The following is a 12,989-nucleotide window of genomic DNA, read 5'->3' on the forward strand; positions in this document are numbered from 1 at the left end:
AGGGACCTCCTCCTGCTCCAATAGACCAGGGCCCTCCTCCTCCTCCAATAGACCAGGGCCCTCCTCCTTATCCAATAGACCAGGGCCCTCCTCCTACTTATCCAATAGACCAGGGCCCTCCACCTCCTAATCCAATAGACCAGGGCCCTCCTCCTCCTCCTCCTCCAATAGACCAGGGCCCTCCTCCTCCAATAGACCAGGGCCCTTCTCCTCCTCCAATAGACCAGGGCCCTCCTCCTCATCCTCCAATAGACCAAGGACCTCCTCCTCATCCTCCAATAGACCAGGGCCCTCCTCCTCATCCTCCAATAGACCAGGGACCTCCTCCTCATCCTCCAATAGACCAGGGACCTCCTCCTCCTCCAATAGACCAGGGACCTCCTCCTAATGCTCCAATAGACCAGGGTCCTCCTCCTCATCCTCCAATAGACCAGGGCACTCCTCCTCCTCCTCCTCTTCCAATAGACCAGGGCCCTCCACCTCCTCCTCCAATAGACCAGGGCCCTCCACCTCCTCCTCCAGTAGACCAGGGCCCTCCTCCTCCTGCTCCAGTAGACCAGGGCCCTCATCCTCATCCTCCAATAGATCAGGGCCCTCCTCCTCATCCTCCAATAGACCAGGGCCCTCATCCTCCTTATCCAATAGACCAGGGCCCTCCTCCTCATCATCCAATAGACCAGGGCCCTCCTCCTCCAATAGACCAGGGCCCTCCTCCTCCTGCTCCAATAGACCAGGGCCCTCCTCCTCATCCTCCAATAGAACAGGGCCCTCCTCCTCCTCCTCCTCCAATAGACCAGGGCCCTCCTCCTCCTCCAATAGTCCAGGGCCCTCCTCATCCTCCAATAGACCAGGGCCCTCCTCCTCATCCTCTAATAGACCAGGGACCTCCTCCTCCAATAGACCAGGGCCCTCCTCCTCATCCTCCAATAGACCAGGGCCTTCCACCTCCTCCTCCAATAGACCAGGGACCTCCTCCTCCTCCTGCTCCAATAGACCAGGGCCCTCCTCCTCCTCCTCCAATAGACCAGGGCCCTCCTCCTTATCCAATAGACCAGGGCCCTCCTCCTCCTTATCCAATAGACCAGGGCCCTCCACCTCCTAATCCAATAGACCAAGGCCCTCCTCCTCCTCCAATAGACCAGGGCCCTCCTCCTCCAATAGACCAGGGCCCTCCTCCTCATCCTCCAATAGACCAAGGACCTCCTCCTCATCCTCCAATAGACCAGGGCCCTCCTCCTCATCCTCCAATAGACCAGGGACCTCCTCCTCATCCTCCAATAGACCAGGGACCTCCTCCTCCTCCAATAGACCAGGGACCTCCTCCTAATGCTCCAATAGACCAGGGTCCTCCTCCTCATCCTCCAATAGACCAGGGCCCTCCACCTCCTCCTCCAATAGACCAGGACCCTCCACCTCCTCCTCCAGTAGACCAGGGCCCTCCTCCTCCTGCTCCAGTAGACCAGGGCCCTCATCCTCATCCTCCAATAGATCAGGGCCCTCCTCCTCATCCTCCAATAGACCAGGGCCCTCATCCTCCTTATCCAATAGACCAGGGCCCTCCTCCTCATCATCCAATAGACCAGGGCCCTCCTCCTCCAATAGACCAGGGCCCTCCTCCTCCTGCTCCAATAGACCAGGGCCCTCCTCCTCATCCTCCAATAGAACAGGGCCCTCCTCCTCCTCCTCCAATAGACCAGGGCCCTCCTCCTCCTCCAATAGACCAGGGACCTCCTCCTCCTCCTGCTCCAATAGACCAGGGCCCTCCTCCTCCTCCTCCAATAGACCAGGGCCCTCCTCCTTATCCAATAGACCAGGGCCCTCCTCCTCCTTATCCAATAGACCAGGGCCCTCCACCTCCTAATCCAATAGACCAGGGCCCTCCTCCTCCTCCTCCTCCAATAGACCAGGGCCCTCCTCCTCATCCTCCAATAGAACAGGGCCCTCCTCCTCCTCCTCCAATAGACCAGGGCCCTCCTCCTCCTCCAATAGACCAGGGACCTCCTCCTCCTCCTGCTCCAATAGACCAGGGCCCTCCTCCTCCTCCTCCAATAGACCAGGGCCCTCCTCCTTATCCAATAGACCAGGGCCCTCCTCCTCCTTATCCAATAGACCAGGGCCCTCCACCTCCTAATCCAATAGACCAGGGCCCTCCTCCTCCTCCTCCTCCAATAGACCAGGGCCCTCCTCCTCCAACCCTCCTCCTCCAATAGATCAGGGCCCTCCTCCTCATCCTCCAATAGACCAGGGCCCTCATCCTCCTTATCCAATAGACCAGGGCCCTCCTCCTCATCATCCAATAGACCAGGGCCCTCCTCCTCCAATAGACCAGGGCCCTCCTCCTCCTGCTCCAATAGATCAGGGCCCTCCTCCTCATCCTCCAATAGAACAGGGCCCTCCTCCTCCTCCTCCAATAGACCAGGGCCCTCCTCCTCCTCCAATAGACCAGGGACCTCCTCCTCCTCCTGCTCCAATAGACCAGGGCCCTCCTCCTCCTCCTCCAATAGACCAGGGCCCTCCTCCTTATCCAATAGACCAGGGCCCTCCTCCTCCTTATCCAATAGACCAGGGCCCTCCACCTCCTAATCCAATAGACCAGGGCCCTCCTCCTCCTCCTCCTCCAATAGACCAGGGCCCTCCTCCTCCAACCCTCCTCCTCCAATAGACCAGGGCCCTCCTCCTCCTCCAATAGACCAGGGACCTCCTCCTCCTAATCCAATAGACCAGGGCCCTCCTCCTCCTTATCCAATAGACCAGGGCCCTCCTCCTTATCCTCCAATAGACCAGGGCCCTCCTACTCCTCCTCCTCCAATAGACCAGGGACCTCCTCCTCCTGCTCCAACAGACCAGGGCCCTCCTCCTCATTCTCCAATAGACCAGGGACCTCCTGCTCCTCATCCTCCAATAGACCATGGCCCTCCTCCTCATCCTGCAATAGACTAGGGTCCTCCTCCTCCTCCTCCTCAATAAACCAGGGACCTCCTCCTCCTCCTGCTCCAATAGACCAGGGCCCTCCTCCTCATCCTCCAATAGACCAGGGCCCTCCTCCTCCTCCAATAGACCAGGGCCCTCCTCCTCATTATCCAATAGACCAGGGCCCTCCTCCTCCTTATCCAATAGACCAGGGACCTCCTCCTCATCCTCCAATAGGCCAAGGACCTCCTCCTACTTATCCAATAGACCAGGGACCTTCTCCTCCTTATCCAATAGACCAGGGCCCTCCTCCTCCTCCTTATCCAATAGACCAGGGACTTCCTCCTCCTCCTCCAATAGACCAGGGACCTCCTCCTCCTTATCCAATAGAGCAGGGCCCTCCTCCTCCTTATCCAATAGACCAGGGACCTCCTCCTCCAATAGACCAGGGACCTCCTCCTCCTTATCCAATAGACCAGGGCCCTCCTCCTCATCCTCCAATAGACCAGGGACCTCCTCCTCCTCCAATAGACCAGGGACATCCTCCTCCTCCAATAGACCAGGGCCCTCCTCCTCATCCTCCAATAGACTAGGGACCTTCTCCTCCTCCTGCTCCAATAGACCAGGGCCCTCCTCCTCCTCCTCCAATAGACCAGGGCCCTCCTCCTTATCCAATAGACCAGGGCCCTCCTCCTCCTTATCCAATAGACCAGGGCCCTCCACCTCCTAATCCAATAGACCAGGGCCCTCCTCCTCCTCCTCCAATAGACCAGGGACCTCCTCCTCCTCCAATAGACCAGGGCCCTCCTCCTCATCCTCCAATAGACTAGGGACCTCCTCCTCCTCCAATAGACCAGGGCCCTTTTCCTCCTCCAATAGACCAGGGCCCTCCTCCTCATCCTCCAATAGACCAGGGACCTCCTCCTCCTTATCCAATAGACCAGGGCCCTCCTCCTCCTCCAATAGACCAGGGCCCTCCTCCTCATCCTCCAATAGACTAGGGACCTCCTCCTCCTCCAATAGACCAGGGCCCTTCTCCTCCTCCAATAGACCAGGGCCCTCCTCCTCATCCTCCAATAGACCAAGGACCTCCTCCTCATCCTCCAATAGACCAGGGCCCTCCTCCTCATCCTCCAATAGACCAGGGACCTCCTCCTCATCCTCCAATAGACCAGGGACCTCCTCCTCCTCCAATAGACCAGGGACCTCCTCCTAATGCTCCAATAGACCAGGGTCCTCCTCCTCCTCCTCCAATAGACCAGGGCCCTCCACCTCCTCCTCCAATAGACCAGGGCCCTCCACCTCCTCCTCCTGTAGACCAGGGCCCTCCTCCTCCTGCTCCAGTAGACCAGGGCCCTCATCCTCATCCTCCAATAGATCAGGGCCCTCCTCCTCATCCTCCAATAGACCAGGGCCCTCATCCTCCTTATCCAATAGACCAGGGCCCTCCTCCTCATCATCCAATAGACCAGGGCCCTCCTCCTCCAATAGACCAGGGCCCTCCTCCTCCTGCTCCAATAGACCAGGGCCCTCCTCCTCATCCTCCAATAGAACAGGGCCCTCCTCCTCCTCCTCCAATAGACCAGGGCCCTCCTCCTCCTCCAATAGTCCAGGGCCCTCCTCATCCTCCAATAGACCAGGGCCCTCCTCCTCATCCTCTAATAGACCAGGGACCTCCTCCTCCAATAGACCAGGGCCCTCCTCCTGATCCTCCAATAGACCAGGGCCTTCCACCTCCTCCTCCAATAGACCAGGGACCTCCTCCTCCTCCTGCTCCAATAGACCAGGGCCCTCCTCCTCCTCCAATAGACCAGGGCCCTCCTCCTTATCCAATAGACCAGGGACCTCCTCCTACTTATCCAATAGACCAGGGCCCTCCACCTCCTAATCCAATGGACCAGGGCCCTCCTCCTCCTCCTCCTCCAATAGACCAGGGCCCTCCTCCTCCAATAGACCAGGGCCCTTCTCCTCCTCCAATAGACCAGGGCCCTCCTCCTCATCCTCCAATAGACCAAGGACCTCCTCCTCATCCTCCAATAAACCAGGGCCCTCCTCCTCATCCTCCAATAGACCAGGGACCTCCTCCTCATCCTCCAATAGACCAGGGACCTCCTCCTCCTCCAATAGACCAGGGACCTCCTCCTAATGCTCCAATAGACCAGGGTCCTCCTCCTCATCCTCCAATAGACCAGGGCACTCCTCCTCCTCCTCCTCTTCCAATAGACCAGGGCCCTCCACCTCCTCCTCCAATAGACCAGGGCCCTCCACCTCCTCCTCCAGTAGACCAGGGCCCTCCTCCTCCTGCTCCAGTAGACCAGGGCCCTCATCCTCATCCTCCAATAGATCAGGGCCCTCCTCCTCATCCTCCAATAGACCAGGGCCCTCATCCTCCTTATCCAATAGACCAGGGCCCTCCTCCTCATCATCCAATAGACCAGGGCCCTCCTCCTCCAATAGACCAGGGCCCTCCTCCTCCTGCTCCAATAGACCAGGGCCCTCCTCCTCATCCTCCAATAGACCAGGGACCTCCTCCTCCTCCAATAGACCAGGGACCTCCTCCTAATGCTCCAATAGACCAGGGTCCTCCTCCTCATCCTCCAATAGACCATGGCACTCCTCCTCCTCCTCCTCCTCCAATAGACCAGGGCCCTCCACCTCCTCCTCCAATAGACCAGGGCCCTCCACCTCCTCCTCCAGTAGACCAGGGCCCTCCTCCTCCTGCTCCAGTAGACCAGGGCCCTCATCCTCATCCTCCAATAGATCAGGGCCCTCCTCCTCATCCTCCAATAGACCAGGGCCCTCATCCTCCTTATCCAATAGACCAGGGCCCTCCTCCTCATCATCCAATAGACCAGGGCCCTCCTCCTCCAATAGACCAGGGCCCTCCTCCTCATCCTCCAATAGAACAGGGCCCTCCTCCTCCTCCTCCAATAGACCAGGGCCCTCCTCCTCCAATAGACCAGGGCCCTCCTCCTCATCCTCCAATAGAACAGGGCCCTCCTCCTCCTCCTCCAATAGACCAGGGCCCTCATCCTCATCCTCCAATAGATCAGGGCCCTCCTCCTCATCCTCCAATAGACCAGGGCCCTCATCCTCCTTATCCAATAGACCAGGGCCCTCCTCCTCATCATCCAATAGACCAGGGCCCTCCTCCTCCAATAGACCAGGGCCCTCCTCCTCATCCTCCAATAGAACAGGGCCCTCCTCCTCCTCCTCCAATAGACCAGGGCCCTCCTCCTCCTCCAATAGTCCAGGGCCCTCCTCATCCTCCAATAGACCAGGGCCCTCCTCCTCATCCTCTAATAGACCAGGGACCTCCTCCTCCAATAGACCAGGGCCCTCCTCCTCATCCTCCAATAGACCAGGGCCTTCCACCTCCTCCTCCAATAGACCAGGGACCTCCTCCTCCTCCTGCTCCAATAGACCAGGGCCCTCCTCCTCCTCCTCCAATAGACCAGGGCCCTCCTCCTTATCCAATAGACCAGGGCCCTCCACCTCCTAATCCAATAGACCAGGGCCCTCCTCCTCCTCCTCCTCCAATAGACCAGGGCCCTCCTCCTCCAATAGACCAAGGCCCTCCTCCTCCTCCAATAGACCAGGGACCTCCTCCTCCTAATCCAATAGACCAGGGCCCTCCTCCTCCTTATCCAATAGACCAGGGCCCTCCTCCTTATCCTCCAATAGACCAGGGCCCTCCTACTCCTCCTCCTCCAATAGACCAGGGACCTCCTCCTCCTGCTCCAACAGACCAGGGCCCTCCTCCTCATTCTCCAATAGACCAGGGACCTCCTGCTCCTCCTCCTCCAATAGACCAGGGCCCTCCTCCTCCAATAGACCAGGGCCCTTCTCCTCCTCCAATAGACCAGGGCCCTCCTCCTCATCCTCCAATAGACCAAGGACCTCCTCCTCATCCTCCAATAAACCAGGGCCCTCCTCCTCATCCTCCAATAGACCAGGGACCTCCTCCTCATCCTCCAATAGACCAGGGACCTCCTCCTCCTCCAATAGACCAGGGACCTCCTCCTAATGCTCCAATAGACCAGGGTCCTCCTCCTCATCCTCCAATAGACCAGGGCACTCCTCCTCCTCCTCCTCTTCCAATAGACCAGGGCCCTCCACCTCCTCCTCCAATAGACCAGGGCCCTCCACCTCCTCCTCCAGTAGACCAGGGCCCTCCTCCTCCTGCTCCAGTAGACCAGGGCCCTCATCCTCATCCTCCAATAGATCAGGGCCCTCCTCCTCATCCTCCAATAGACCAGGGCCCTCATCCTCCTTATCCAATAGACCAGGGCCCTCCTCCTCATCATCCAATAGACCAGGGCCCTCCTCCTCCAATAGACCAGGGCCCTCCTCCTCCTGCTCCAATAGACCAGGGCCCTCCTCCTCATCCTCCAATAGAACAGGGCCCTCCTCCTCCTCCTCCTCCAATAGACCAGGGCCCTCCTCCTCCTCCAATAGTCCAGGGCCCTCCTCATCCTCCAATAGACCAGGGCCCTCCTCCTCATCCTCTAATAGACCAGGGACCTCCTCCTCCAATAGACCAGGGCCCTCCTCCTCATCCTCCAATAGACCAGGGCCTTCCACCTCCTCCTCCAATAGACCAGGGACCTCCTCCTCCTCCTGCTCCAATAGACCAGGGCCCTCCTCCTCCTCCTCCAATAGACCAGGGCCCTCCTCCTTATCCAATAGACCAGGGCCCTCCTCCTCCTTATCCAATAGACCAGGGCCCTCCACCTCCTAATCCAATAGACCAGGGCCCTCCTCCTCCTCCTCCTCCAATAGACCAGGGCCCTCCTCCTCCAATAGACCAGGGCCCTCCTCCTCATCCTCCAATAGACCAAGGACCTCCTCCTCATCCTCCAATAGACCAGGGCCCTCCTCCTCATCCTCCAATAGACCAGGGACCTCCTCCTCATCCTCCAATAGACCAGGGACGACCTCCTCCTCCAATAGACCAGGGCCCTTCTCCTCCTCCAATAGACCAGGGCCCTCCTCCTCATCCTCCAATAGACCAAGGACCTCCTCCTCATCCTCCAATAGACCAGGGCCCTCCTCCTCATCCTCCAATAGACCAGGGACCTCCTCCTCATCCTCCAATAGACCAGGGACCTCCTCCTCCTCCAATAGACCAGGGACCTCCTCCTAATGCTCCAATAGACCAGGGTCCTCCTCCTCCTCCTCCAATAGACCAGGGCCCTCCACCTCCTCCTCCAATAGACCAGGGCCCTCCACCTCCTCCTCCTGTAGACCAGGGCCCTCCTCCTCCTGCTCCAGTAGACCAGGGCCCTCATCCTCATCCTCCAATAGATCAGGGCCCTCCTCCTCATCCTCCAATAGACCAGGGCCCTCATCCTCCTTATCCAATAGACCAGGGCCCTCCTCCTCATCATCCAATAGACCAGGGCCCTCCTCCTCCAATAGACCAGGGCCCTCCTCCTCCTGCTCCAATAGACCAGGGCCCTCCTCCTCATCCTCCAATAGAACAGGGCCCTCCTCCTCCTCCTCCAATAGACCAGGGCCCTCCTCCTCCTCCAATAGTCCAGGGCCCTCCTCATCCTCCAATAGACCAGGGCCCTCCTCCTCATCCTCTAATAGACCAGGGACCTCCTCCTCCAATAGACCAGGGCCCTCCTCCTCATCCTCCAATAGACCAGGGCCTTCCACCTCCTCCTCCAATAGACCAGGGACCTCCTCCTCCTCCTGCTCCAATAGACCAGGGCCCTCCTCCTCCTCCAATAGACCAGGGCCCTCCTCCTTATCCAATAGACCAGGGACCTCCTCCTACTTATCCAATAGACCAGGGCCCTCCACCTCCTAATCCAATGGACCAGGGCCCTCCTCCTCCTCCTCCTCCAATAGACCAGGGCCCTCCTCCTCCAATAGACCAGGGCCCTTCTCCTCCTCCAATAGACCAGGGCCCTCCTCCTCATCCTCCAATAGACCAAGGACCTCCTCCTCATCCTCCAATAAACCAGGGCCCTCCTCCTCATCCTCCAATAGACCAGGGACCTCCTCCTCATCCTCCAATAGACCAGGGACCTCCTCCTCCTCCAATAGACCAGGGACCTCCTCCTAATGCTCCAATAGACCAGGGTAATCCTCCTCATCCTCCAATAGACCAGGGCACTCCTCCTCCTCCTCCTCTTCCAATAGACCAGGGCCCTCCACCTCCTCCTCCAATAGACCAGGGCCCTCCACCTCCTCCTCCAGTAGACCAGGGCCCTCCTCCTCCTGCTCCAGTAGACCAGGGCCCTCATCCTCATCCTCCAATAGATCAGGGCCCTCCTCCTCATCCTCCAATAGACCAGGGCCCTCATCCTCCTTATCCAATAGACCAGGGCCCTCCTCCTCATCATCCAATAGACCAGGGCCCTCCTCCTCCAATAGACCAGGGCCCTCCTCCTCCTGCTCCAATAGACCAGGGCCCTCCTCCTCATCCTCCAATAGACCAGGGACCTCCTCCTCCTCCAATAGACCAGGGACCTCCTCCTAATGCTCCAATAGACCAGGGTCCTCCTCCTCATCCTCCAATAGACCATGGCACTCCTCCTCCTCCTCCTCCTCCAATAGACCAGGGCCCTCCACCTCCTCCTCCAATAGACCAGGGCCCTCCACCTCCTCCTCCAGTAGACCAGGGCCCTCCTCCTCCTGCTCCAGTAGACCAGGGCCCTCATCCTCATCCTCCAATAGATCAGGGCCCTCCTCCTCATCCTCCAATAGACCAGGGCCCTCATCCTCCTTATCCAATAGACCAGGGCCCTCCTCCTCATCATCCAATAGACCAGGGCCCTCCTCCTCCAATAGACCAGGGCCCTCCTCCTCATCCTCCAATAGAACAGGGCCCTCCTCCTCCTCCTCCAATAGACCAGGGCCCTCCTCCTCCAATAGACCAGGGCCCTCCTCCTCATCCTCCAATAGAACAGGGCCCTCCTCCTCCTCCTCCAATAGACCAGGGCCCTCATCCTCATCCTCCAATAGATCAGGGCCCTCCTCCTCATCCTCCAATAGACCAGGGCCCTCATCCTCCTTATCCAATAGACCAGGGCCCTCCTCCTCATCATCCAATAGACCAGGGCCCTCCTCCTCCAATAGACCAGGGCCCTCCTCCTCATCCTCCAATAGAACAGGGCCCTCCTCCTCCTCCTCCAATAGACCAGGGCCCTCCTCCTCCTCCAATAGTCCAGGGCCCTCCTCATCCTCCAATAGACCAGGGCCCTCCTCCTCATCCTCTAATAGACCAGGGACCTCCTCCTCCAATAGACCAGGGCCCTCCTCCTCATCCTCCAATAGACCAGGGCCTTCCACCTCCTCCTCCAATAGACCAGGGACCTCCTCCTCCTCCTGCTCCAATAGACCAGGGCCCTCCTCCTCCTCCTCCAATAGACCAGGGCCCTCCTCCTTATCCAATAGACCAGGGCCCTCCACCTCCTAATCCAATAGACCAGGGCCCTCCTCCTCCTCCTCCTCCAATAGACCAGGGCCCTCCTCCTCCAATAGACCAGGGCCCTCCTCCTCCTCCAATAGACCAGGGACCTCCTCCTCCTAATCCAATAGACCAGGGCCCTCCTCCTCCTTATCCAATAGACCAGGGCCCTCCTCCTTATCCTCCAATAGACCAGGGCCCTCCTACTCCTCCTCCTCCAATAGACCAGGGACCTCCTCCTCCTGCTCCAACAGACCAGGGCCCTCCTCCTCATTCTCCAATAGACCAGGGACCTCCTGCTCCTCCTCCTCCAATAGACCAGGGCCCTCCTCCTCCAATAGACCAGGGCCCTTCTCCTCCTCCAATAGACCAGGGCCCTCCTCCTCATCCTCCAATAGACCAAGGACCTCCTCCTCATCCTCCAATAAACCAGGGCCCTCCTCCTCATCCTCCAATAGACCAGGGACCTCCTCCTCATCCTCCAATAGACCAGGGACCTCCTCCTCCTCCAATAGACCAGGGACCTCCTCCTAATGCTCCAATAGACCAGGGTCCTCCTCCTCATCCTCCAATAGACCAGGGCACTCCTCCTCCTCCTCCTCTTCCAATAGACCAGGGCCCTCCACCTCCTCCTCCAATAGACCAGGGCCCTCCACCTCCTCCTCCAGTAGACCAGGGCCCTCCTCCTCCTGCTCCAGTAGACCAGGGCCCTCATCCTCATCCTCCAATAGATCAGGGCCCTCCTCCTCATCCTCCAATAGACCAGGGCCCTCATCCTCCTTATCCAATAGACCAGGGCCCTCCTCCTCATCATCCAATAGACCAGGGCCCTCCTCCTCCAATAGACCAGGGCCCTCCTCCTCCTGCTCCAATAGACCAGGGCCCTCCTCCTCATCCTCCAATAGAACAGGGCCCTCCTCCTCCTCCTCCTCCAATAGACCAGGGCCCTCCTCCTCCTCCAATAGTCCAGGGCCCTCCTCATCCTCCAATAGACCAGGGCCCTCCTCCTCATCCTCTAATAGACCAGGGACCTCCTCCTCCAATAGACCAGGGCCCTCCTCCTCATCCTCCAATAGACCAGGGCCTTCCACCTCCTCCTCCAATAGACCAGGGACCTCCTCCTCCTCCTGCTCCAATAGACCAGGGCCCTCCTCCTCCTCCTCCAATAGACCAGGGCCCTCCTCCTTATCCAATAGACCAGGGCCCTCCTCCTCCTTATCCAATAGACCAGGGCCCTCCACCTCCTAATCCAATAGACCAGGGCCCTCCTCCTCCTCCTCCTCCAATAGACCAGGGCCCTCCTCCTCCAATAGACCAGGGCCCTCCTCCTCATCCTCCAATAGACCAAGGACCTCCTCCTCATCCTCCAATAGACCAGGGCCCTCCTCCTCATCCTCCAATAGACCAGGGACCTCCTCCTCATCCTCCAATAGACCAGGGACGACCTCCTCCTCCAATAGACCAGGGACCTCCTCCTAATGCTCCAATAGACCAGGGTCCTCCTCCTCATCCTCCAATAGACCATGGCACTCCTCCTCCTCCTCCTCCTCCAATAGACCAGGGCCCTCATCCTCCTTATCCAATAGACCAGGGCCCTCTTCCTCATCATCCAATAGACCAGGGCCCTCCTCCTCCAATAGACCAGGGCCCTCCTCCTCATCCTCCAATAGAACAGGGCCCTCCTCCTCCTCCTCCAATAGACCAGGGCCCTCCTCCTCCAATAGACCAGGGCCCTCCTCCTCATCCTCCAATAGAACAGGGCCCTCCTCCTCCTCCTCCAATAGACCAGGGCCCTCATCCTCATCCTCCAATAGATCAGGGCCCTCCTCCTCATCCTCCAATAGACCAGGGCCCTCATCCTCCTTATCCAATAGACCAGGGCCCTCCTCCTCATCATCCAATAGACCAGGGCCCTCCTCCTCCAATAGACCAGGGCCCTCCTCCTCATCCTCCAATAGAACAGGGCCCTCCTCCTCCTCCTCCAATAGACCAGGGCCCTCCTCCTCCTCCAATAGTCCAGGGCCCTCCTCATCCTCCAATAGACCAGGGCCCTCCTCCTCATCCTCTAATAGACCAGGGACCTCCTCCTCCAATAGACCAGGGCCCTCCTCCTCATCCTCCAATAGACCAGGGCCTTCCACCTCCTCCTCCAATAGACCAGGGACCTCCTCCTCCTCCTGCTCCAATAGACCAGGGCCCTCCTCCTCCTCCTCCAATAGACCAGGGCCCTCCTCCTTATCCAATAGACCAGGGCCCTCCTCCTCCTTATCCAATAGACCAGGGCCCTCCACCTCCTAATCCAATAGACCAGGGCCCTCCTCCTCCTCCTCCTCCAATAGACCAGGGCCCTCCTCCTCCAATAGACCAGGGCCCTCCTCCTCCTCCAATAGACCAGGGACCTCCTCCTCCTAATCCAATAGACCAGGGCCCTCCTCCTCCTTATCCAATAGACCAGGGCCCTCCTCCTTATCCTCCAATAGACCAGGGCCCTCCTACTCCTCCTCCTCCAATAGACCAGGGACCTCCTCCTCCTGCTCCAACAGACCAGGGCCCTCCTCCTCATTCTCCAATAGACCAGGGACCTCCTGCTCCTCATCCTCCAATAGACCATGGCCCTCCTCCTCATCCTGCAATAGACTAGGGTCCTCCTCCTCCT

The sequence above is a fragment of the Oncorhynchus mykiss genome, chromosome 7 (genome assembly GCF_057628025.1).
Source record: "Oncorhynchus mykiss isolate SJ-2025 chromosome 7, ASM5762802v1, whole genome shotgun sequence".
NCBI classification, from domain to species: domain Eukaryota; kingdom Metazoa; phylum Chordata; class Actinopteri; order Salmoniformes; family Salmonidae; genus Oncorhynchus; species Oncorhynchus mykiss.